The sequence below is a fragment of the Microtus pennsylvanicus genome, chromosome 1 (genome assembly GCF_037038515.1).
Source record: "Microtus pennsylvanicus isolate mMicPen1 chromosome 1, mMicPen1.hap1, whole genome shotgun sequence".
In the NCBI taxonomy this organism is placed as follows: Eukaryota; Metazoa; Chordata; class Mammalia; order Rodentia; family Cricetidae; genus Microtus; species Microtus pennsylvanicus.
The window spans coordinates 190,257,392-190,282,723 of record NC_134579.1 but is presented as its reverse complement, the minus strand read 5'-3'; positions in this window follow the sequence as shown (position 1 = coordinate 190,282,723).

Sequence of the window (25,332 nt, the reverse complement as noted above, 5' to 3'; positions counted from 1 at the left end):
TTGAGACTGAGTGATTTAGATGCAGTTTTATATTATACTGCTATAATACTGCATGAAATAGGTAGGTAATGATATGTGTAGTCAAGAAATGTACATTCTAATAGAGTGAGAGAGACAAAAGCAGATGAGAAAAAGAGCTGAGTGCAGGGCAACCAAGGCAGCAGGAAAGGGAGAGGGTGTGAGGTGAGGGCTGGGGCTGAGACTATAGATAGGTTCTCATTGTGAGGGTGACCTTTGCACAAACACCTGGAGAAGAAGACAGACTGAGCTATGCGATCTGGCAGAAGCATGCTCCGGGAAGAGGAGACTCCAGGGCAAAGATCCCCAAGCTGGGCTGCACTCTGTATATAGCAGGACAGCAAGGGAATCACGGTGACTGGGAGAGGGTGAGCTGAAGATGAAGAGGAGGCAAAGAGGCGACAGATGAGGAGACGATCAGATTTTACAAGGCTGTTGAAAGATGTTGGCTTTTACTTGAGTGAACGAGGAACCATTTGAGAGTTTAGGGTAGAAGCACGTTTGGATCTGATTTGTGTTTTAAGAATGATCACTTTAGATATTACCTGCAGGATAGACTAGAAAGGCAAACAGGGAGACCAGACAGATAGACTAACAAGGGCCTGGAATAGGACACCAGAAGAGAGAAGTAGCTACGTCTATCGATGTACAAGATTTTTAAAGAAAAAAGAGCTAAACATTTTAGCTGCAGCAATTCACAGACCAATGGGTAGGCTGAGTTTTTTGTTTTATTTTGGTTTTTTAAATTTATCAACTATCTCCAATGCAGGGTTTCAACCTGAAATTTCTGGCCTATTGAGAAAGCCAAGTGAGTTGCCTGCCCAAAGGAAGTGGCGGAAGCTTTATCTGACAGCACACACTTTGATTTTCTTTGTTCCTCTGCCACATACCCAGTGAGTTTCAGAGAAAGGCTGCTGTCCTATTCAGGCTCCTCGAAGAAAACTGATATGGATACACCTGAAGGGGACAAAGACATGCTACACAACAATAAATGGATGTTGGTTCCTGGAAGCTGGTCCAGTGTTCAGCGTGTTTATCATTGCAGCAAAACCAAGTTTAGCCTGATCAATGCTGATGAGGTTGGCCTTAACCCAAATGGAAATAACCTGCCGGATCTGTTAAGTTTCAGGTGTAGAAGATCTGGGAGTTCAACTTAGGCATGTGTGATTAGTTGAACATAATAGATTGCAGTCAAGACTACTAGTTGAACATAATAGCTTGCAGGCAAGGAAGTGGCACAGTAAAGGTATATATTTGTGACTCACTAGTGTGAGAATGAACACAGCGGTTTGAAGTATAAGCAGCTATGTAAGAGATCCAGGAGAAGAAGAGCTCTGGGGAATCCCCAAAAATAAACAAGACTGGGAATGAGTGGGTGGTAAGTAGAGGGGAAGTTTGTTCACCTGGAAGCTGAGTGAAGGGAATCTCAAGAGCAACCATTGCGTCAGAGGGTGCTGGCCAGTGAAGTGGGGTCACAACTGAGAACCAACCTTGGGGTGAAGCAATGTTGAAGCTGCTGTTAACCTTGGCAGGAGTAGTATGGAGAGTTTGTAGAAAGTCTGAATGAAATGGGCCGAAGAGTGAGTAGAGAAGACGACACTGAAAACATAGACACTTCAGAAACGGAGAGTGAACTGGTTCTGTGTGATGTTTTGTCTTTCGGGTAAAGTTGGCTAAATAATAGGGAGTTGGTGAGCTAATGGAATGATCCAAAATAGAAAGGGACAATTGATAAATGAGAAAAATGGGGGATTGTAGCAGAAATGTCACTTAGTAGGCCAGCCAGGAAGGGTTGTGGAAATGTTGCCCTTTAATAGGCCCGCATATGCATCACTTGTAAAGACAGTTTGAGAGAAAGTGATACTGGTCAGCTAGGTACAGAGCTTATGGAGTTTCTGATTGCTTCTGTTTTTCTCACTGAAACTGGATCCATGGCTATGAGTTGGCAAGCTGATGTCGTGTATTTTTCTCCATCCATGTGGAGTAGGTATGTAGGGGAGAGGGAATGAGTTTTACCATGGTTGAAGATTTTCCTCACAAAGCCAGCAAGACAAAGCAGGGTGAAGTTAAGACTTTGTTGTCCAAGTCTGATTACACCTAGGTGAGAAATGTTCATTGGGAAATTTGGAAGGCTCTTCCCACGTCTATTCTCTAAAGATAACGCTCATGGGTTTGCTTTTTTTCTCTCACTAGTTCCCTAGAGTGTACGTGTGATGTCTGAAGCATCGGAAGTGTGGTAGATGGTAAACTGAAGGCTGCTAACAGATAGTAGCACTGTCCTTGGCAAGGAAGAGCCAGATGAAACTGGATTTCTGAATCCGCTGTGTCAGCCTGAATAGCCCACTTTCAATTTTCTTGGCAGAATAAAATCTACTTTATGTCAATCTTCCTGTTTCAAGCATCTCAATCGAAACAATGTTCAATTCCTAATGGATAAAGGAACAATGATACGGAGGAAATAGTTAGTCTTCTGAGATGTCTCCATACTGATTTCCATAGTGAATGGACTAGTTTACATTGGTTCCAGCAGTGTATAAGGGCTCCATACATCTTCCATAGGTTCTAGTTATAGCACTTCTGGGTATTGATAAAAATGACCGCGAGCCAACTTATCTCAGAAATTCTTATACACCAATGTTTATTACAGAATAATTCATAATAGCTAAGTTATGGAACCAGATTAGATACCCAACAATAGAGGAATGGATAAAAAATGCGGCATATATACATAACAGAGTTTTTCAGTAATAAAGAACAAAGTCATGTCATTTGTAGAGAAATGTATACAGCTGGAGATAATTGTATTAAGCGAATTAAGGCAATGTCAGAAGGACAAATACTTGGTTTCCTCTTTTTTGTTTCTTATATCTTATAGAGATATTTAAATTCATGTGACTATATATGTATAACATGTATGTATGTGTGTACATATGTACATGGCATGAAAGTAGAAGCATAACTGTCTATGATTGTAGTTATGTATTTAGAAATATATATGCATATATTTACATATATGCAAGTAACAGCAGTTAATGAAAAAGGAGGCCATGAATTTGAAAAAAGCAAGAAGGAGTATATGGAAGGATTCGGAGGGAGGAAAGGGAAGGGGAAATGATGTAATTATAATCTCAAAAATTAAGGAAATAATAATAAAAACCCCATCTATGGGGGCAAGAGTAGGCAAAGTAAGGAAAAGGAGGGTAAAAGGCGTGAGGACCATGTTCAATATACAGTGTATCTATCTATCTATCTATCTATCTATCTATCTATCTATCTATGCACAAAACGAGAAGGCAAAGTAAGGAAAAGGAGGGTAAAAGGCATGAGAGGGACCATGTTCAACATACAGTGTATCTATCTATCTATCTATCTATCTATCTATCTATCTATCTATCTATCTATCTATCTGCACAAAGCTTCAAAAACAGAAAAGCCATTGGAAAGAAAGGAAGAATCATTCAATCATGGTCCTCCTGTGCATGTCTACTGAAGCGATTTCCTTTCTTTGACTGTCTCTTTTTTCCTGACCATCCCTTGCTCCTTCATAACTTCATAGGGGAAGCGAAAACATCCCATTTTGATGCACTGGCTCCTCCACAGGAGAGCAGTTTGCTCTGCTCTGAAGTAATAGCTCACAGTAGTTCTAGACAAGGATGAGCGTGGAGGAGTCATAGCATCAGCTTGGGGAGTTTTTCCAAACTACACATTCCTAGTGCCATTATCTCTGCTGAGGCGCTGATATTTTCTTACCAACTCCCATTTGAGAATCAGTTATCTGCAGCACATCCGCAAGTTTCTGCTTGCTTCCAGTTGGCAAAAAGTTAAACTAATAGTTAAAAAACTAATGAGGAATTTTGTTAAGTAAAAATATGTCTAGAGCATTAGAAGAGATTAGAGAATGGCTTTTCATCTTTTGAAATTCATTTAGACCCAGACAACCTTTTTATTTAAACATATTTAAAGCTCAGTTGGAAAACTTCAGTCATCCTCAAATGACGATGTTTTTTTTTTCTTTCTTTTAAATCATTTTCTCCCTTTGCTTCTTCCTAGAATTACTCTTTCAGAACTTTTGGGTGGGGCAGTGGAGAAAAGTCACTTTGCCCTACAGATGAGACTGCTATCTTTCTCTTTATAGTCATGCACACAACAATATTTAGCACACATGGGGCTTGTGTGCTGCTGTGTGAAGCACTATTTGTACTCGACCATGGCAAAGCACGCTATCTCCTGTTTTCTCCGAAGGCTCATCCAGTTCTCTGCGGGATGACCCGGCGTCTTCTTTTCCACTTGCTTGGTGGGTGGCCTGTGGATTTGAGCACACACTGCTCATTACGTGCTCGTTTGGTCAGGCTTTAATTAGACCAGGACTGCGGCAGGTTTTGCTTTGTCTACGCGGAATCTTGGTCATAGAGAAGAGACCAAGACCCAATCTTGTAGACATGATCTATTTCGGGAGACAGCAAAACCATAAAAACGAAGCCCGCAAAATCACGCAGGCACACACACGAACCCAAAAGGAAGAAGTTAGAGATGCGCTTGACAAGAAACTCGCCCTAGCTGAGACAGGTAGTAGGAGAACAGCAGATTTTACAGCTGTAGAATAAAGTGCCTATCACCTTATTTTGTCCGCCACACAGAGGACATTGAAACCATGGCATAAACATTATGCTTATCCGAATAGAGAGTGCTGCTTCTTGTGGTGCCTTGAGCAATGCGTGTGTCCAGGGAATGAACAGTCTTCACTGACAGATCTAAGAGCTAAGCAGGGGGCTGACCATGCAGGCCCATGGTAGAGTGTGTGCTTAGGCCCTGGTAGATTCAATCCCTATGTACCACCCCCTCCAACCTGTAGATAGGTTAGCTTTCATAATGCCTTGATTTGCATAAGACTGCCAAGTGGCCCACTGCATTTAGAAGATGACAATGCCTTGGAGCTTTAAAAATCTTTCTGTGTAACTTACACTCAACCGTCTTTGCTAATTATTATGAGCTTTTAATGTCAGGATTTATTGAGACATTTAGAGTATGTAGCATTTTTTCTGTACTTTGATATTTTTTCCTCTAGGTTTAAGAGTGGTTGTGGCTTTAGCACCCTCCTCAGGTCTAGTCCTTCTGCTTGGTAGACAGGCAAATAACCCCCAAATCTCACCTCTCATCTCGCTCAGCTTTCCGATGAGTGGCTTGTATCATGAAAGATGGATCCCCTCTGTTCTCCTTCAGTGTCTGTTAGCTGGATGGAGACGCTGCTGCCTTTCTGGAGGATGCAGACTTGTAGATGGAGGGAAGTGGTCCAGGGACTGTGGCATATGCAAGAAATGAATTCCCATGGCTTTGAGCTTATGAGAATTTTCTTCTAGGTTTGCTGCAGTAGTTTAGTGTCTTTTAACCCTCACCTTTTAAAACTCAGGTATTCGTTTAGTGATAGCAAAATTTAACACCCAAACATCAAAATTCTAATACCTGCTTAGATTAGAAGTGTGCTAGGTAATGTGTAAGTATGAGGAAATTGTAGTTAGCATAGATGCTCTTGAGGAAGGAAGTCCCATTTACAGGAAAATGGGAGGCGGGGTTAAACATGCAGGACAGATAATCTGGCTTGGATTTCTTCCTCCTCCTTCACTTGACCTAAACCTTGGCTCTGATTTCAGGTTATCAGGTCACAGTGAGATCCTGGAGGCTGGGTCCTCCTCAGACAAAGCAAGGCTAGACTACTGCCGTTTACAAAGAGGCTGAACTACATATATGTTTTTGGTTTTTTTGAGACAGGTGTTCTTTGTGTAGCCCTGGATGTTCTCTGTCCGTCCTTGAACTCTCTTGGTAGACTGGCTGGTCTCGAACTCACAAAGCCTGCCTCTTCCTCCAGAGTGCTGACATTGAAGACTTTTGATGAGAATATTACTGTAGGCTTTGGGCCAGTTTTTGAATGTACTTTTCATAAATTATTAATAGCTCCGTCCTGTTATGACTTTGTTGCTATGTACAGTAGCCATGATTTATGGTTTGTGAGTAGAGCTTCATCACAATCTGAAAAATAGGAAATAAATAGAACATAACCACTTGGCTTTCTTCTATCCTCTTGCTTTACATATTACTCTCCAATTTACAAAATTAACAAAACACATACATTTACTTATATATATGATGGCATATTGGGGACACACATATTTTCTCTCTAATAGAATATTGGATATGTTTAATACTCTTAGTAACATTGAGTAAAGATTTTTTTGATGCCTGGGTCTAGATCCTGATGAGTAGTTTAGATTATTGGTGCTCTGAGATTCTTTTGTAAAATCTTGGCTACATTCTTTCAGAAAGATTTTTGTCCAGGTGCCCTGTAGGAGAAACATGGATATGAGAGAGGTGGACAGGCTCCATGTTGGCTTTCTGACTGCTGTGGTGGTAAATCTTTGCTCTCACAGGTGAATTTCTTTTCAGTCAGGAAAATGAAGTCTGGATTCATATTTACTCTCTTCTATAGTCATGTTACACTGGTATTCTAATTCTGACTTTTGTGCCCACCCCTGGAAAATCTTTACTTCTCCATGCAGTTATGTTTTTGACATGGTCCAATGTGCTAAGAACAAAGTAGGAAGTATTCCAGGTGGGGCATTGGCCATACTATATTTGGTTAACCTAAAATTCCCGTTGCAGTTATGTAATAAATTATTTCTGTAAGCAGTCACCCCTTAAATTCCTTCCTTCCTCCCTCCCTCTCTCACTTCCTCCCTCCCGTTTTCTTACTGAGGCAGTATTTAATTTCAAATGCCTAGGATGGCCTGGAATTTACTATGAAGTCCGGGCTGGCCTTGAACTCACTGCATTCCTCCTACTGCAGCCTCCCAAGTGCTAGGATTACAGGTTATAACGCCTTTCCACGGATAAACAGATTTAATAGAAACAAAATGGTATTGGGGTTCTGAGTTTTAAGTAAAGAATAAAACCCTTAATTTTAATACATAGTCTCTAGAGAATAAGGTTCCCAATCCTTAAGGAAAAGCATGTTGGCCTATGGGCTTGTTTTGTCTTCATCCTTTGGCTGGACTCAGCTACTCTTCTTCCATCTTCTCCTATTTTTAAAAAGGGTGTTTAGATGTCCTGTGTCCTGTGTGAAGAACTCTCCTTTCTTCAGTTTGCTGTGAAAGGGACACCCAGACACTGCAATGGCGTTAGTCACGGTGGAGAAAGCATCTGGTGTTCCCTTCTCTCCCCTTCATTTAAAAGTAGACAGTGGGTTGCACAGGTATCCATGCCTCATTAAATACACAATAAAACACTGGGAAGGAGGAAAAGGGGTCAGAATCCATCCAGGACCCTCCCTGCGAAACTAAGAGGCAAACAGGTCAAAGTCTGCTCGCATTTGCTTAAATTGTTCTAAGTGAAAGAAGACACTGCTTTTATGGTCTGTGTTAACAGGAAGAGAAACGCTTTGTGTTCACATTCTCCGGTAACCTTGAACTGAGAAGGTTGGAGTCTTTGCCTTTCTGTTTCCTTGCATCCCACAAAGAGGTTAGCCCACATGCACTTGGCAGTCCTCAGACAAGCTATTTCCTAATCCTCAAAATAGCTTTTGTTTTAAGTGTTTCCCAAAAGTCTTAAAATATGTTCATGAGCTGTATATATATTTCATTTGCTAAACTTTCGGGTTGAAAAATCCTTAAAGGAAAAGCAAAACTTGCAGAGCAATGATTTTTAAATATTGTAAAATCTAAATGAGTGGAAAAGCACTTTAAAAATATCATGTCTTTTAGTAACAAGTAAAGAGCACACAAGCATTTACATCCAGACTAAAAACTCGGTAGGGTTAAAAAGTTTAATCTTTATTGTTTCTGTTGTGATTTATGCTAACTTGCTGATATGCAATATAAAATATTTTTATTTAAAATGGAATTACTCATTGGATAGCAAACAGATAGTATGAGAAAGGATTCAAAACTTAAAAGTTGTTTTCCAAGCATTTCACATGGACTTATCTCCAGGGCAATATACTCTTATTTACCAAAATTGTAATCTCATTCATTTACTCATTAAGCAAGTATTTGTAGAATATTTATTGGTATTCTGACAGTGTTGGTGATATGTGGGCGCAGGGTATGCATTAATCCAACAATCACATAGGGAGCTATCCTCAAAGATTACCTGAAGAGGGAGAAACAAAGAAGACCTTGAAAGACCTGAGTTGGGTTAGAATTACGGAGATGTCTCATGGAGGATGGGAGGTCACTAGGAGAAAGAAGACTCAGAAAGACACTGATAATTTTGAGATGAGAAGGACCATATTCCCTATGAAGTTCTAAAGAAAGACAAAGACCCAGAAAGTGAGAAAGAAACCAGCTCTCTATGTCAGTGGGTCTAAATTTTACTTATGACTTTGATTTTGATGCCAAAGCAGTCAAAAATAGGTTCTTAAAACACTTTATTCAAAAGGGTATAAAGACCATGCATACATGCATCCACATCTAAAAATTAGTGCTGTGGACCTTCAAAGAGAAACCTCACCAAAATTTATGCCCTTTTCTTCTCAGGTATGTGCTGCCTGACAAATCTCAGTCTTTTGCAGTAACTGTCACCCTGTGACCATTAGTGTAACGTAAGCACAGGTAATATGCATGTCATTTCTGAGCCAAGACTTTTAAGACACAGACATACTTCTGTCTCCTTTTTCTTTTGCTGATGGGTAGAAATGATAAAGGCATATCCCAGGAGAAAGGTGACATGACTCAAATGCAAAATGTCCCTCAGAGGCTCATGTGTTTGGATACTTGGTACCCATCTAGAGTTGGGCCTTTAGGCATGGTCTAGATGGAGGAAGGGAGTCTCACTTGGTGGCAGGCCTTCAGGATTCTTAGTCCTGCCATACTTATCTCTGGATGCAATATTGTAGTCAGATGCTGTCCGTTTGTTCCCGATGGCTCAGACCTGAAATAATCACACAGAAACGATATTTTTTTTTTTGCAATAGTTTAAGCACAGTCACCCAAAGTTCTTCTGTAACATTATGGCATCCTATCTTTAACCTACAGGCCCTTAATATCCAGCAGACTTTTCCATGAAGCAGAAAATTTCAGACAGTTCCACCTATATTGGCATTTGTCAGTCACTTTCTTCTGTGTCCTGTAGAATGTCTGGCATACTCTTTCATGAAGCAGGAATCCCGAAGGACTGTCTCAGGTTTTTAAGGAAACTTCAGTAGTCACTTTTTCTGCGGATTCTGCAAGTCCAGTTGAGCAGTTCAGGCAAGAGAAGTTTCTTGCCCAAATGGCTAACAAACTCCATAAAAAGAGGATGCCCATCATCTTCTTGAAGTAGATTGGTGCTGCCAGAAGCAAATGTGTCTCACTGTCATGAAAAGTCCTAGGTTCTTAAAACATTTTAAATGTCATATTCTGTAGTCTTTCAAAGATCTCAAGAATATGTATCCATCTGAAATTTATCTCTGTACATCTAGAAAACCTAACTATCATGACTACAAGCATGACCATTATAGATGACTCTCTATTAACCTATATTTCTTAATTATACATTATATTTTTAAATGAGCTGTACAAACAAAATACCTTAATCAAGAGCATATATATATATAAACAGAATTGACCTAAATTTGTATCAGTAGACCAAGATCCATATCAATACAAAGTATCCATCTCTATAGCATATCCCCCTTTAAATGTAAATAAATATTTATAAACAATATTTGAGAATTTGGGCATAGTTCTCTCCAAACTGCTTCTGGCTTTTTGTTGGGTAAGGTAATTTTTGGGGGTGTTCATGGTGACCTTTTGGGGGCTCTTGGGCCAACAAACCACATTAGTCTGGAAAGAATCCACAGGTTCTCATCCTCTGTGGAAACAAAAGAAGAACCTCTTTTCTAAAACAACAAATCCTTAGACCCCAATTTTGAAGTCAAGATACCTTTAAAATATATGTTAGTTTAGCTTAGCAGCCCATACAATGAAATGTCTCACTGTACTTAGCTCCCTCACAGTCAAAAATTTAAAGAACACACAATAACATGCATAATACAGACTCTTTGTGTATATTCCATTTTTATGTGACTTATTTTTCTTACTCTATTACTTTTTCTACAAGTTTAATATTTATAATCTTTACTCCTTTAACCTATGACTGTCTGTACTCTTTTATATCATAACTGTCTATACTCTTTTTCCTCCCCCCCCCCTCTCTCTCATGCCTTTATACACTTACCCAACAGTGTTATCTATTTAAAGGTCTTTTTCATCTGAATCTGTCTTCATTGAGTATCTGTAATTACTTTCTGACCAGTAGCGTTTTTTTTTTTCTTAAAATTCTAAGCATGCATGGCTAGAACCAACTCTGCAGCCCTGCCTGTTGGCTCCACCCAGTCCAACATGGTGGATGCATGTTTGCTGCCTTTGAGAGCCACGCTCACAGCTGCATTTTCAGGCACACTGTGGGTCTATGTTGACATTAAGCAAGTTGTATCATTCTGCTCACAAACCCCATTTGAATGTTTGGCCTCCTAAAAGAGCCAGAGTTTGTGCTGGCAACACGAACCAGGAAGCTGCTATTTTGAAACCACATGAGATTTTTTTTTTTTTTTTTGCTGATACTGCTGAATCAGGAAAACCTCTCTTAAAGGAGCTGTGCCTCTGCCTGCTGCCAGCAAATACAGCCTATCTAAAACTACGTGGCTACCTAAAAACTCCAATTGATTCCTGTTTTTCTGTGGGTCTAGACACCCTCTTTTTTTCTTAAGATTTTTTGGTCTTATGTGGATCCATGCCCCAGATGGTGTATGCCAATCTGTAGTTGGATGCTGCTTTCTTGTTCCCAGCTATTCAGACCCAAAGTAATCACACAGAAACTGTTTGGCCAATAGCTTAAGCATATTTCTATTTAACTCTCATGTCCTAGACTAACACATCCCCATTAATATGTACATCACCATGAGTTTGTGGCCTATCGGCAAAGTTTCAGTGGGTTCTAGTGGAGGCATCTGTCTCCTGTGGCAGCTACATGGCTTCTCATCATCTCTGCCCACTCTCTCTTTCTTTACATTTCTGTTCATATTTCCAGCTTGGCTTAACTCATTGGCCAAAAGCAGCATTATTTATTAACCATTAATAGCAACACATATATAGAAGGACTTCCTTCACCACAATATTATCTTTTTTTCCTGCTGTTTTATCTTTCCCATCATTCCCCAAATAAATACTTACACCCTAAAACTGCTTCCTGCTAGGTATTTGGCCACAGGTCCAAGAAAGGCAGCTAATGGAAAAGTCGAAGCCAAGAGAAAGAAAGTTCTCAGATTCCTGACACAGAATATGAAGAAAGCCTTTTCCTGTCCAGGAAGATAAACTCTATACTGTTTCCTGAGTATTAATCACAAACATAATGTCTATTATGCCAGCTTCACTAGAAATTTTACATTCATTTGTTACTGCAATTAGATTCTCCATTGCTTCTGCAATTTCTCGCACCCTCTTTTACTACAGTTAATAACCCATAGGTATTTTTTTTGATGTCAAGTCACCTCAGCTCCTAAATGTGTCACAGTACTTAAACTTTCAAAACTTTTTCTGACTTGGTAATGGCACCTGAATTTCAGATGTTACATAGGCTTTTTCAGCTCAACTCCCTCCCTCCCCCTCCCTTCTTTTCACCCTCCCCTCCTTCTCCCAAATCACCAATCTCTGAACCCCTTTCAGGCCCACAGTTTCACTGAAAATGCTGTTTCCCTCAAGAGGTAGAGGAGCTAAAGCAGAAGTCATGTATGCTAGCCCAGTGCTCTGCTAACCCAGGGAAATGGCAGACTTCTGTAATTTGGCTAAAGGTGGGAAAACACACACTTCCTTTCTGATTTTGCAGCCATGACTGGCACAGTTACCTTCCTCCTGGTTCTTCATGCTGGGGCAAGTGTGAGCACCCAGCATTTCTTAGTGCTCCTGTGAGTCTTCCTTCCTATCTGTCTGCTTTGCTTGCCCCCCCCATATAATTAATCTTTACAAGGATTGGTATCACTGTCTGCTTAGGAATGTCAGCAGCTCTCCACCCCCATAGATAACTCTCAAGTACTTCTGTTCTTTTAAAAAATAACTTTAATTGAAATAATTACAGAAGTTCTCTCTCCCCTTTCCTCCCTCCAGCCCTCCCCAGTTATCTTCCCTTGAAACATTCTCATGTCTCCAGTCTCAATTTGACAGCCTCTTTTTCCTTTGGATGTTATTGTTACACATGAATATATTTGCTGTATGTAATTGTATGTGTATGCATGCATATTCATAAATAGAGCTGGCTGAGTCCATTTTTTGTTGCTTGTATGTATATGGTTTCAAAGCTGACAGTTTTGTGTTGGACATCCAACAAAGGGGCTCATCCCTGGGAGAGGTGAATTCTCCCAGCTTGTCACTCTTTGTCTAGGGATAGGATCCCTAGACATTTCTCCCTGTTCATGGTCACTTGCTTCTGATATTGCTAGTGTTCTTGTCTTGTTTATGCATCCATTTCTGGGGGAGATTGTTTAATATCAGAGTTCCTGGTATCCTGATGAAATGAGTTCCATAGCCTGTGTTCTGAGCCTACAGTGATCAGGCATCATCCAATTTCTCCATCTCTTCTAATATTCTTCCTTATGCTTCTAAATAAAAACAATAATGGGGGTTTGAGGTGAAAATCATTGGCTTTCTGGAATGATGAAATACTTACCCACACTGAATTTACAGACTAGATGTTAAGACATAAAAATGTTGTACATATGCACACTTTTCAGAGGGGGGGGGGTGCCGTTCCTGGCTGAGAACAAAAATAGTATGTGTTCTTTATGTTTGCCTTACTCTGTTAATTTTTGTTTGAGATTTTTATTTATTTACTGTACCCCATTGTGTCTCTGTGTGTGACAAAATGTGAAGTCTGAAGGTGCATGCGGAGATGCATGTAGAGGTGCGTGTGGTGGTGCATGTAGAGGTGTGCATGGAGGGGAGTGTGGAGGTGCATGTGGAGATGCATGTAGAGGTGAGTGTAGAGGTGCATGTGGAGATGCACATGGAGATGCATGTAGAGGTGTGTGTGGAGATGTATGTAGAGGTGAATGTGTGGAGGTGAGTGTAGAGGTGCATGTGGAGGTGCATGTGGAGATGCATGTAGAGGTGTGTGTGGAGATGCATGTAGAGGTGCATGTGGAGATGCATGTAGAGGTGTGTGTGGAGATGTGTGTGGAGATGCACGTGGAGATGCATGTAGAGGTGAGTGTAGAGGTGCATGTGGAGATGCACGTGGAGATGCATGTAGAGGTGTGTGTGGAGATGTGTGTGGAGGTGAGTGTAGAGGTGCAAGTGGAGGTGCATGTGGAGATGCATGTAGAGGTGTGTGTGGAGATGCATGTAGAGGTGCGTGTGGAGATGCACGTGGAGATGCATGTAGAGGTGTGTGTGGAGATGTATGTAGAGGTGAGTGTGTGGAGGTGAGTGTAGAGGTGCATGTGGAGGTGCATGTGAAGGCTGGCCGATGACTTTCATGAGTTACTTCTCTCATTTCACACGGGTTCCAGGAATGAATCTCAGGTCGTTAGGTTTGCAACATTTCCCTATTGGGATTTCATGAAGAAAATAGCAATGTATAAGATTACGATTTTTAGAAACAGCTATAGACACATTTAATGAGAAATATGAGAACTAATGAAAACATTTAAATGTCTAGTCTTTAAAAATAAGTGCAAACTTTTTATTTTCAGTGTTTACCAGGGATTTGCCTGGCAATTCAGGTTGGAATGATCTTTTTCTGGGCATGCATTGGAATGGTATCCATCAAATGAATTTGCTTTGAACTCTCATGCTATTCAGATTTGTTCAGAGCCCAAGAAAGTACCAATCTATACAGCAGGCTTTCCTTCATATTAACTAGCAAATTTCTGGATAAACAAGGTTGTCTAAAAACAGGAAAGAGGGGAAAGGGACAACTTTTAGTTTTGTTTTGAAGACAGAGTCTCACTGTGTAGGCCTGACTGGCCCAATATTTGTTATGTGGACCAGAACCTCACTGAGATCGACTTGTCTTTGCCTTCCAAGTGTTGGTATTAAAGGTGTGATTCACCATTCTGAACATGAGACTATGCTTATTCTGTTCTTTGTTCACAGGAATTCACTGAGCCTCTAAAGTACCTTTCTATAACCCTGAAAAAATGTGGTATCAACTATACTAGTTATCCAACGTTTTTTTTTATTCCAATCACCCATCCACCCAGTTATGCATCTATTTTTCTATACCTCCTTTTTCCTCTCATCCATGTACCTAACCATCCATTCATCTCTATCATATAAAGAACTGGAGCTATAATGAGTAAGAAGTTATACTTCCAGATGGAAGGGGAGCTGGAGAGGATCTCAGAAGAGTTGTGGGAAGGGAAATCATAAAAACTATTTTAAATAAAGGAAAAATAAAAAAGAATTCATATTTTTTAAAGAACATCATAAAGGAAGACAGAAATGTAAACTAATGAACACAGTGGTGATGTGGGAAGTCCTTCTGTATATGTGTTGCTTTTATTGGTTAATGAATAAAGAAGCCACTTTGGCCTGTGATATGGTAGGATAGAGCTAAGTGAGAAGACTAAACTGAATTCTGGGAGAAAGTAGGTGGAATCAAAGAGAAGCCATGTAGCTTCCACAGAGACAGACTCCTCCTCCAGAGCTTGCCAAAACTTTGCTGGTAGGCCACGACCTTGTGGTGTTGCACAAATTAGTGGAGATGGGTTAGTTTAGGATATAAAAGCTAGCTAGAAATATGCTTAAGCTATTGGTTAAACAGTATTGCAAATAATATAGCTTCTGTGTGCTTATTTCTGGTCTGAGCAGCAAGGAACAAAGAGTCAGTTACTAAAGCATGATGACACTCAATGTCATCTGTTGTCTTTGGGTCTTTGATTCAGTTGAGGATGATTCACAATATTTAAAAGAATTATTATAAGATTATTGCTTTGCTAAATATTGAGGAGTAAGGGATTAAAATGAGTTAAGTGGATTATATTTGTATAATCTTGGATTTAACTGCAAATAATAAAACCTCAGTGATAAAAGGATTCATTGTGAGGATGAGAAGTGTTTCATGAAATTGATACCTTCAAATCCTTCATTTCTTCTCCTCCATATTTATCATCTCTCCCAGAATTCTCTACTCAGGATGTATTTAATTTAGGTTCATTAGAGAAGACACTGGTTATTTCCGTTTTGGTCTCTGCAAATTTCTCTCAGGAAGAACATGATGTGTTCAAGTTGGAGGAGGTGTTTAACTCCAGACCAATCAACTGTGACAAGTAGAGTAGAACCATGAGTCTGAAACACACCAGGAAGCCAGGGAAACATGAAGGAGAGACGTGACCACAGCAACCCACAGCTGCCACAAGGCAGATGACTCCTGAGTGTCATGTAGAGATAGCACTCATGTGTAGTTTACATGCAGCACAGACGACACTATGGACAAATTGCTTTTCTCCTTTTATCGTTTTTATGTTATTTCCTACTTTGTTATTTGGGCACACATTTACAGTACTATGTTATGTCAGATTACGTATTAATATGACAAAGACACAGCATTTAGATACAGGAGAACCAACCATAACCAAGGCTTATAATATGACCAAGTTAACTATTTCTTTATACCCTTTGTCAGCTTACAAATCAAAAAGGAAAATTCCCCATTCATGAGGTTGTAGTGATTAGCAAATGAGATAATGTAGAAAAAACATTTCCTAAAAAGCCAAGGACACACTAAATTTTATGATAATTTTAGCTTAATTTAAAGATTTTTATATTTTGTGCAAGTAAGTATATATTAAATGAATGTAATATTTTCAATCTTAAATTGTTCATGGAACCAAGTGCATAGATTCACTTTAAAACAAACAAACAAACAAGAAAATAAATAAATAAAACAGTTTTCTTTTGGGAGCTCTATAAATTTTCAACAATGTTCCCATCTATCCGGATGGCTAATTTTGCTACTAAAGAGATATGGTTAGGGATAATGCAACATTTTTCTACGATTCTGCAGAATTCAATTAAGTTTTTATTTTATTTTAATTGTTTTTGAGACAGGGCTTCCCTGTGCAACAGCTCTGGCTGTCCTGGAACTCACTCTGTAGACCAAGCTAACCATGAACTCAAAGTGATCTATTTGTCTCTGCCTCCTGAAAGCTGGGATTAAAGACATGCACCACACCACCTGGCTAAGTTTCTAAAAGTTTATGATGTGTAAAAAATTGTATTCTTTTCTTTAAAAAGAAGAAAAAATATTTAATACCACGACTGAGCAGTTTGTGCTGCTATATTAAAATTTTGTTCTATTTTTTATTTTTGTGTGTATGTGGTATGTGCATGGTGTGTATGTGTGTTGCCTGTAGTGAGTGAAGATGTACATGCACATGTCTATGCATGCTCATGCAACTGGAGGAGGATATTAGGACAGTGGTGTCTTCACCCTAAGTTTTGAAGTTCACTGCTATGGCTAGATTGGCTGGTCAGCAAACTCTGGGGATCACCGTCTCTGCAAGTGAACGGGAGATTGCAGGCATGTGTAGCCATATTGGACTTTTATATGGATGATAGGGATTTGAACTCAGGTCCTCTTCCTTGCCCAGTAAATATTCTTACCTACTGATCTATTCCTCAACCCCTGAGCTGCTCTCTCTCTCTCTCTTGGAGGACTTCTTTACAGGGATCCTTTAAAGTTCTTTAGTGAGGGAATTAACTTTTCTGCATAAATATAATAAAGACATTTTATTTCACCTTCATATCTTTAGTACTTCAGTAAGGGACTGTGAGCATTGGCTTTACCTATAAGAGAGTGTCCTGCCTTCCTCAAGCATCATCCTCCCGCAATAACCACAAGATCCTCCTTGAGCTTTTTGCACAGTTCACTAGGCCTATCCTACTTACTGTTGCCCCAGCAAGAGACAGGATATTAGGAGTCTTATGCCCATGCCTGCTGAAATGCTAATGTTTTGGGTTTTCTAGTTCTTATCTTCATTGCCTACTGAAGAAAACTCCTCCAATGATGGAGAGGCCCAGCTGCTAACACCAGCAGATACAGGCTTGCTCTTGCTAACACCAGCAGATACAGGCTTGCTCTTGCTAATATCAGTAGATACAGGCTTGCTCTTGCTAACATCAGCAGATACAGGCTTGTTCTTGGTGTAAGGGTGAGGCTGGAAGTTGGTCTCCCTAGTTGCTCTTACCTGCCCTTGTTCACACAGCACTTTTCTCTACATCAGACCCACTGACCCACAGAGCTGGGTAGAGAAGTGTTTCCAGCTTCAGTGACTTGTTGCTCTAGATCTTTCCCAGGCCACATCTTTACACCTGGACCCATGATGTTCTATATAGATAGTTCCATTTGCTACATAGAGACACAGGAAACTTACTTTGTTTCTAAAGTGTATTAAACCAACATATCCTTCATAGTATGTGTAACTTTATTTTGTTTACAATGAACTGAATGAAATCACGCTTTATTATTGGTCATACCATCTGCAATTGTGACCATTCAATGCTTGGGACAACTTGGCCACATCATGATGATAATGATTTCAGTGAAGAAACTCAAATGGAAAACTGGCAAATAGAGCACACAAGATTATCATATTTCCAAAGGAATAACATGAGATTTTGCCAATGGGTTCTGTTGACTTCAATCTGTATCAATGTGCAAAGTGGTTTCTAGGACTTTGGCATTTTCCCATGTTACACTGCTAAATTACAGAGGGTCCAGGTAAATAAAATATCCACAAACAACTCAGAGCACATTTAGGGGCCTTTGATACCATCCCCACAATTGCTCTTTTTGGCTATTTATTTTCTTTCCCTCCTTCTCCCCCTCTTTGGGTCACTCAGCGCATCCTCTCCTCCCCTGCTCACTGTGTATTTCAGCTCTGCCTCATCTCACAATTTTTTCTACATCATCGAATGTCAGAGCTTTTTTTATGGTAGGCCAGTAAGGCACTGAGCTGTATGCCATGCCTTCGATTTCCGTCCTTTATCTCCTAACAGAAAAATATCAAATCTGTTTATTATTTAAATCAAAAAAAATTTCCGTGAAAACTGTGTTTTCACATAGCTTCGGTGAAATAATGGATACCTGTTTACTTCAAATCTGCTAGAATTTGGCACAAATAAAAAAAGTAAAGGACATTACCATTCTTATTGTCGTGTTTTTATATTGGTTTAGGTGACTGCGCTGACTTTTTTTTTTTTTTTTTGGTTTTTCGAGACAGGGTTTCTCTGTGGCTTTGGAGCCTGTCCTGGAACTCGCTCTGTAGACCAGGCTGGTCTCGAACTCACAGAGATCCACCTGCCTCTGCCTCCCGAGTGCTGGGATTAAAGGCGTGAGCCACCATCGCCCGGCTGCGCTGACTTTTTGTGTGAGATCTAATTTTGAACCTAAGTAAATCTGATGTGGTAAGTGATGCAAACACCCTCAGGGGGCTCCCAAAGGCTATTAAACCTAGTATGTATGGTGGGCTGCTCATTACAGAGTTCCTTAAATAGTTTCAAAGACACATTTTTTTTTTAGACAGTCAAGCCAAAACTGGACATTGAGACATGTCTCATGTCTCATCAGTGAGACTTCTCAGACACATCTGAAAGATGAAACTTCAGTCCATTGGTGCTGCTATAATGACTTCTTGTCCCTCTCCTGTTTCTGGTCAACCCCATAAAGAAAGAGGATGCTCCTCTTGAGGGAAGGATGCATGTGTTACTGAGAACATCAGTGTAACTTTGCCCAAGCTAGGAAGAAGCAACTTTTCTAACACATGATGGGAAACACACCTCAATTGGAAACATCTGTAGGTGCTCTAAGGACCCCAGGTTTCCAAGGACCTGGATGGTCTATGGCCCGGATGGGCCAGGAGCCACTGAATGAAGGAAGAAAGGGAACGGTAATTAGACAAGCTGCATTTCCCTGGTGGGTTTTCTTCCCTCATCTCCGGGAAGGCTAGCTTTATCATCCCCTCTGTCACCAAACATCTAACTCCACCTTCCGTTCTTCGCTATCAGCTGCTGACCTCACTCATTATTCTCTAGAGAAAAGAGCAGCATTCAGAGGAGGTGACTTCATCTCGGCCCCGGCACATTCGTCAGCCTCCCTTAGGATGATGCTGGCCTCTGCTAAGACCAAGGGTCTCGTTCCTCCATTTGCTCCTGTCCTCTTCCACTGTGCTATCATCTAGCCTATTTTCTGTGGTGGGATATTTGTACACTGTGCGAAGATGCATTGCTGTGACCGGCAAAATAAAAAGCTGCATGGCCAATCCCTAGCCAGGACTTCTGGACAGAGGAGGGTGTGCAGGAGACACCTCTGAGACGCAGAATGAGTCGGACACACAAAATGGGAGGGAGGTAAAAACCACGTGGCAGAACATAGATGAATAAAAATATGGGTTAATTAAAGTTATGAGTTAGTGGGACAAGTCTAAGCTAAGGCCAAGCTTTTATAATTAATAATAAATCTCCATGTCATTGTTTTTGGGCTAACAGCAGAGAAGAAAGTTTGGCAACAATTTTTCAACTAGAATACTCAAGTATTACAGCCCCTGTCTTAAATAAAATAACCTTATACCCATGTCTAATCTATTCTTTATGTTAAGTAAAATTCATGGCATGATTTTATGTTCAATATTTCTTAATGTTCCTCCCCCACTTACACGTTTTTTCCTTAGGTGTGAATTCTCTATAATGGTTTTAAAATTTCAACCTGAGCTGCCCATGTTGGAACTCCACAGATTTCATACCTCAGCTCCAATTCCTCTATTTACACAGCTTTTTTTTTAGCTGATCTTGTCAGCTAGGAAAAAAAGCATAAGTTTTAAACAGTTTCATGCTATTCAAATTCACACTCTTTCAGCAGAGTCACGTCTCTGTTCAGATGCCACCTCTTCGAGACATCTTTCCTAACTGCATGGCAAGAGAGCACCACCTTCTCTTACGCCATTCTCTGGCCCCTCACCCCAGTAACTTTTATAAATGTTACTGTCAGTTCACCTTATTTATTTAATTTTGGTGGTTGATTTTCTGTCAGTTTCAACAAAATATCGGGGCGATGTTCTATTGCAAAATTCTCTGGAAGCAGAGACAGCACTCTTCCTCCATTACCTGTTTCCTCTCATTCCTGATTTCCAACCTCCTTAACAGATAGGGAGATAGCGAGCTGGGAAGACTGGGGAATAATTAGTCTATTCAGAGGTATAAGAAGAGTATTTTTTTAAAATAAAGTATAAAGTCTGGAGCCAACCTAAACCCAAGTTATAACTGTGAATTCTCCTAGAAGCACAAATTCCCATAAGTGAAGGTTTTAAAATCAAGCATTTAGACTTTATAATCCAAGTCCATAAGTGAAGTTTCCTGAATATAAAGCCAGCATGTTTGGGGGTACACATGAGGCTCTCAGATGAAGCCTGTCATTTTAATTTACTTATCTGCATCTCCTTTTGTCATCTTCCCTTCTTCTCTTTTTGATTCTTGCATTTTTTTTTGAGATTTAGTTAAAACCTTTCATTTCTAATTATGTGCATGTATCTGCACATGGCTATACGCATGTGAGTGCAGATACCCTTGGAGGGCAGAAGAGGGCGCTGGATCTCCTGGAGGCAGAGTTGCAGGTAGTAGTGAGATGCCTACTATTGGAGCTAGGAACTGAACTCATGTCCTCTGTGAGAGCAGTATAATTCTCAAGTTCTGAGCTATCTCTCTAGTTCTGTAAGTTTTACTTTAGTAAATTGGCAGCAGTTAGTAACTCATTAGAGGGTAGACTATGTGCAATGGGTTTTTAATGCAGGGAACTGAGGGTAGAGCACTGAGTGAAACGACTTTCCTGGAGCTTATGTAGGAGCAGAGACAGAATTTGATCACCTAAGGGTAAGGACATGAACATGCATACAAAATTATACATACATGAGAGAATTATAATTTTTTGTGATTACACTAGCCACCTGGGAAATACAGGAGTGGCTCCCATGGAGTTCATGAAAGGCTAAGAGTTAAGGGCTACTTTGGTAATCCCATTCTGATTGTTCCCCGTTTACTAATTAATACACATTTTTTTTCTGGTGCAGATTCATAACCAATAAATGTCAAAATTGGTCTAAAACCAAGTCTGACAAAGCAGTATAAAACAAGCTGAGATGGGCAGAGGCTTTCACACTAACATTCAAATCTCAGAATAATGATTTATACTTTATATTTTATGATAAAGCTTTGAAAATTCAGTATTTATCATAATTGCAGTGGATGCCCCATATAGCACAGAGGTTAGTATGCTTGCAGATCAGAAACCCTACCATCTTCTCATCCTATACAGGAATCCCAAAGACATCCTTTGGAATTGTAACCACTACGGTAAACATTTGGAAACCCCTGTCCCAGATACCAGTCATCTCATTTTTTAAAAACTATAGTTCATTGTCTATCATCTCATAAATTATGAAATCCAAGTTTAGTTGGTTTCCATTGGCCAGACAGTAAGGAAGAGTTGGTGTAAATATCTTCATGTTTTTGCACTTTCATTGATAAAACTACTTGCTCACTAAACTCATTCAATTGCCATTTTTTTTTTAAATTGGACACTCTTTAAGAATTGTATGAAGGCCTGGAGAAATGGCTTCAAGTCTAACTGCTCTTTCTTTACATGAACCAATTCATTATGCGGAATAACTGTGTAAGCAAGCCATAAGATGTCTCAGCTCCTCTTTTATAGGAATGAATGTTTACAGGAGAAAAGCGTTCATGAGTGAAAAATTGTTTAAAAGTTGTTTTAATTCTAATTATGTGATGTGTGTATGTATGTGTCTCTGTGAGAATTTGAATGTGCATTCTGTATCCAGAGAAAGTTAATTCCTTGGATCTTCTTGTAGAAGAAATTACAGGAAGCTGTCAAACATCTGACCTTAGTCCTTAGTGAATGGATATTTCTTAGTCACCTAGCCATGACTCTAGTGCCTTAAATATTTCAAGTCTATTTATATCACTTTGAAGTCTGGAAATAAGAACAAACTCATAAAGAAGAAAGTTCTATTCATGAAAACAATTGGGAAATGTCTCTAGACATCACAGTTGACTTTACTTTAAGTAAAATTATTTTTCATCATAGCCCTGAAGGAAGTAAATTATGTACCATGTTCACTCAAGACTGATGGTGGAAATTGCAACTTGGTTTCTATTTTGAAACTGTTGAGGTAGTTACTAAAGTGTGCTATACGTGTGACAAATCCATTTACTGAAGTTTATTTTGCAGTGCTTCTATGGCTTTTGTCCATTTTCTATTGTGCCTTTACCTAGTGATAGGTTGTTTTTTTCTGCTGTAATGTATAGAGTGGTATCCCATCATACTAGTGTCCCATTGGTTATTGAAATATCCAGCCATGTGTGATCATACTTTTCTAGTAAAGGTGGTGGGTTGTTGTTCCTGGTTTTGATTTTTATCTTCACAAATTCCCTTAAGATTTTGTTATTTGTTATTCATCCTAGCTTGGATGTCAGTAAAGATCCAGGGATACATTTGAACTCACAATGCTCATGTATCTACCACCTGAGTACAAGTCCAAGGGTAGATGATTAATTCTGAATGTGTGTGCTTTTTTTCAACAGATTTTGACAATATTAATGTTAAAATGATAGATAAAATAAAGTATAAGAAATATTAAATTGTATAAAACCTTTTGAACTTTTAAAAGAAGCTTTTTTTAAAAAAGCAAATATAGACACAGACATGCTATTTGAACTTGTCTGAGCACTTTTTGGGCCTTCAGAAATTCCAGATTAAAGTCACTTATTTAAAGACTGGGTCAATCTGGAAGATGATGCTCACTGGGCTTATATGGGAAGGAAGGTGAAGGACTAAGCCTGGACGGGACATGGACTTTTGGCAGGGACGTGTTTTCCGTGAAGGAGGATTATGAGTCTCTCTAGGAGGCACCATTGCTATTCAGAGAAGGTTCCCATTTACGTCTGCTTTAAGTTCCCATTAAGAAGGTATCCAAAATATCAGTAGATAGGAATCTACTTTTGCCATTGCTTATTTTCTTCCTTGTGATCAACCTCTATGCTTGGTTTGCCCCAAGAAGAATTAGAAAGCATTGCATATGAGGTAACTATAGGAAATCAGCATATTCTCTAGTAATTCAGTTAATCCAAAGGCAATGGTGGATGGCCTAGGACATGGCCCCACCCACCCAAGTTTCATAAAGGCTTTCCTGAGCCAATCTACCACACAGTATTAATCCCAGTTAAAGATATATGAAGACACATTGCCCAACTTCCACTTCAGGGTTTTCAACACTTTTTAATGTTTTAATCAATTAAAGAGAGTACAGACCTTCTAACATAGTAGATGCTAAGTTGTGAAATCATTCAGAAATTTCTGATTGCTTCTGACTTCTAATTTTTGAATGAGAGGAGGCCATATGCCTCTTGTATGGTCCAGAGACTAGCCACAATCTCCACAAACTTGCAAACATGCTACTATTCTAGAGATTGCTCATACTGGACAGAAACAGGCAGCTTGATGCTCTTCTGAAGGACATGTGGGCGTGTAGGCATATGGGAGGAGGCTAGAGTAGAAATTCTCAGCTGGAGACTCTGATAGAATCCAAGGTAAGATAAATAAATGCCATTCCTTTTAGATTTCCAGAGAAATCATGTTTTCTTCAAGAAAGTATAACTCAATAGACAGGAGGACATTCTCTGTATCAGTTATAGGCAGTTACTGGGCCTGGGTGCTTCATTGTGGAACAAAAGTGATCTAGGCTTCTGGGTACTTACTCAATGGTCATGGTACTGTGCTTTATAGAAACTTATCTTCAAAGAAATGGACACTAGAAAGTTGTTTTCCAAATTTAAGTGCACATTCCCTACTTTTGATAAATTATCTCTTACCTCCATGTCTACTGACAGAATTTAACATTCATTGCCAGGGAATACTTGTATAAATATACCCATGGTCCTCTGACTTTCCAATATGTATGCCAAAGTCAGCCTCATTTAGGGCAGCAGTAATTGATGAGCAGAATCAGGAATATAAGCAACTGATAATTTGCTATGGGATAATGGGATGTCTAGAGATTATCTGTTTTGAGAAGAGGTGTTAACTGCTAGCCCATCCTCCACTTCTCATCAGATGAGACCTAGAAAGCACATATCCAAAGGCAACATTATAAAGATGGTCAAAATGGTGACCTGAGCCCTGAGCTTCAAGTACAGGATGGGAGGAGCTCTTTGAATTGGCCTAACCACATCTTCAGGAAGTTGCTCCTGTGTCCACATCAACAATCCTAAGAATTTCGCCTTACTGAGAAATCACTGCAGTAATCTAGCTCTTCAATGCTCTGGTTATCAAAATCTCATGTAGAGATGCTCGTGAATGGAGATTCCTGGGTTCACTGAGGACATTTCTCTTAGTTCCCCTACTCACTTCTTTATCTTTCCATATTTTTTTGAATACACTCTAGGTGTTAAGCTTTGTGGAAAGGTTTATAAACAGGTAATGAGGGTAGCATTCAGCATCTCTGTGCCCATGGGCTGTGCAGTTGACTGGAGTGTTTTGAATGTGAAATCTCCTCTATTGGCTCATGCAGTTGAATTCTTGGTCTAAACCTGGTGGAGCTGTTTAGGAAGACTGTAAACCTTTGGGAGTGGAGACTGGCTGGAGAGTGAGTATGTGGCTGTGAGGGTTTATTAAATGCCCATTTGTGGCGTGGACTCCTCTGCTTCATGGTGTGCACCATACAAAAAGCAACTTCTACAGTCTCCTGCTTCCATGGACTGAGCCATCTGTTATGCTGTCCACGCCATGATAGACTCTGAACATCCAGAACTGAAAGCCAGAATAAACTCTTTCTCACTTGAGTTGCTTCTAGTAGATATTTTGTGAAAGTTAGGATATAACAAATACAAGGACATAGGCCTAAAAGAAATAAGGCAACGGAAGTTTGCACACATAGTGTGGAAAGAGTAGCAAGGAAGTAACTAGGAAGGATTCATCCTGGAGTGAATGATGGGTGATATTGCAAGTCTGGAGCAAGAAAATCTGATGGTTGACCAGGTTTGAGATCAATTAATTTTTGACTGACCTTTGTACTCTCAAGGCCAAAGAGAACTGGCAAATATTCTTCCTTTAGATGTGTCACGAAAGCAAAGAGAAATTAAAAATAATAGTGAATGTATTGTTTTTATGTGAGCAGTGTCTTTAGATACTTTTCTATGCCGCCTCTTGTGTGAGAGTCTGCACTTCTATTGATCTTCCATAACAGGATGACACATTTCATAGGCACCAAAGTTGTAGCCTGAC